This window comes from Arvicola amphibius, chromosome 1, assembly GCF_903992535.2.
Source record: "Arvicola amphibius chromosome 1, mArvAmp1.2, whole genome shotgun sequence".
Taxonomy (NCBI): Eukaryota; Metazoa; Chordata; class Mammalia; order Rodentia; family Cricetidae; genus Arvicola; species Arvicola amphibius.
This window is the reverse complement of record NC_052047.1, coordinates 9,189,516-9,191,775: the sequence shown is the minus strand read 5'-3', so window position 1 is coordinate 9,191,775 and position 2,260 is coordinate 9,189,516. Positions and strand designations below refer to the sequence as shown.

The 2,260-nt window shown below is 42.8% G+C and overlaps 1 pseudogene; it reads right to left on the bottom strand.

Annotated features, from left to right (window-relative positions):
• Positions 1-1,293: 1,293 nt before the first annotated feature.
• Positions 1,294-2,016, bottom strand: LOC119800044 (annotated as a pseudogene).
• Positions 2,017-2,260: the final 244 nt, after the last annotated feature.

Genomic DNA, 2,260 nt, shown 5'->3' with positions numbered 1-2,260 from the left:
TAACCAAAAAGATAAATTTTACCAGTCAATCAAGAAATACCCAAAACAGATTTCTCACGAAAACTTGGCAAAGTGAGGATGCAACAAAATGACGAAGATATGGGCCTTTGTTTGAAGAGAATGTCATTGTGTTATGGCCTCTTAAAGAAGCCTTCTCAAAGCCCCATGAAGTAGACAACATTCCATCCAGAGAGCAGAGCAGGACCGTCTTTGAACACAGTGACATCTTTGAATCCAGTGACATGGTGGGAAACCACACATATTAATGGCGTTGTCCAGCCACCATTCCAGGGCTTTCCAGGAAGCAGTTTAGGCTTCTGTTTATAAACATTCATGATGTCACCGGGAAAGGTGTCAGAGAGCCTTGATTTCCAAGAAGGGGAGTGCTGGTTCTGTACCCAGGGCTCAAGAGCAGAAGAGCAGAACGGTGCAGCCATGCAGAACATCACACACATGGTTCACAGGAGAAGGGAAATCGGAGCTTCTGAGGCTAGGCAAGAATTTCCAGGTATTGGACATCTGTGTTGAGTCCCATGGACCTTCCCAAAGCCCTGGGTGTCTGATGTTTTTTACTTTAGAGTTGAACCACCTGGAATTTTATGAAGATGTCCCAGTAGTTCTTACAACCAAAGCATTCGTTGGAACTGAAGATGGAACTTAGCCGCCTTTTTAGTAACAGCGAATGTTGTCACTTTCTTCCTAATTCTCTGCTTCTGTGGCTTTTGTCTGTCCGCTCAAGCTATGCTCAGCACCCCCAAAATATAGACTCCGGCAATTTCCGTGATTAACTGTATGTGAGACACAGCTGTGTACAGGAATAAATGTTTTCAAATCTAAGAGGAAAAAAAAAATCTCTCCTGCTGGATAAGAAAGAAAAAGATCATGATTTTGGAAGAATTTTTTTTCTTTTATTTTTGGGGGAGGGAACTATAAAATCAAATGTTTATTTAATGCCTATTATATGATAAATACTACTCATGATACTTGGGACACATCAGACACTAAAACAAGGAGCCCTGCCCTAGTGTCTATTGTGTGTTCCCATTTCACCTATGTACTGCTTGTTACCTTGGACAAGTTGCTGCACTTCTCTGCCCAATGGGGAGACAAACAGGCTGGCTCAGTGGATTCTGACTATTATACCTGGTATATTGCAGGTATTATACATTATATACATTATATATATATATATATATATATATATATATATATATATATACTAATATACCTGGTATATTGCAGGTGATGAACAGGACACCAGCCCAGACTCTCCACCCAGGCTGCAGAGAGGGCTCAAGCCTGGTTTTTAATAATCAAGTACAGTGGAAAGAAGGGGGAAGAGGCTGAGCCACACAGGCTAGATGACTCTGTGACCTTCTGCTGCTGTTGTTTGGTGGTAGCCTCACTGGTTGGGTCTTTACCCTTTTCTGTAGCTGTTAATATGGTCTGGCTTTCTCTTTAGCCCCTATGGCTGTCTGAACAAGTGTTTTGGAAGGGGCCTCATCATGTAGTTTAACCAAGATGTTTTCTTCATTGTCTTGGTCACATTGCTTCTGAAGCAGGCAAGACCAAATTCCTGAGTACCTCTGGAGACACTAAATAAGCTAAAGTAGACCCAGACTTGCTGACAGATTTCAAACCAGCAGCTGTTGTCAAGAGTTCCCATAGTAAATACATTGTTTGTTTCTCTTCAATCATCAGAGGGGTGTGGTTGCTGTTCCAGGTGAAGGTGGTCATGGTCCGAGTCTGTGGGTCTTCAGTAGAGTCTTCCAGGATGTGGTCCAAGCAAACACAGAAAACAATCTCTGAGCCCAACTTGGCATCCCTGTTGGTCTTAGTGGTCTTGGTCAGGAGTCCCTAGGACCAAGGTTTCTGGTCAGAGGTCACCTCTGGGAGCACCGTATCTTTAGTTAACACATGTTTGCTATAGGGATCCAGGTATCATTGCCAGAAGGCATCAAACATTTGGTTCTAGGAACTTCAGAGTACTCTGTGACCCAGGAAATGCTTCATCATAATGCAGGCCAGGTGAGTTCAGCATTCACACAGCATCTGGGTGCAGAGCCTGAAGGGCACGTGGCTCACCAGGCTCACAGTTTAGCCACCCATGTGCCCTGCCCAGGTCGCTACTGCTACCATGAGAGGCTACAAATCTTTTTCCCAAAAGATTATTGAACATATGGAAGAATAAGAAAAACCATAGACTAAAACTATCAGACAGAAATTATATTATTGTAATTCATATTATCAAAACTGTGAT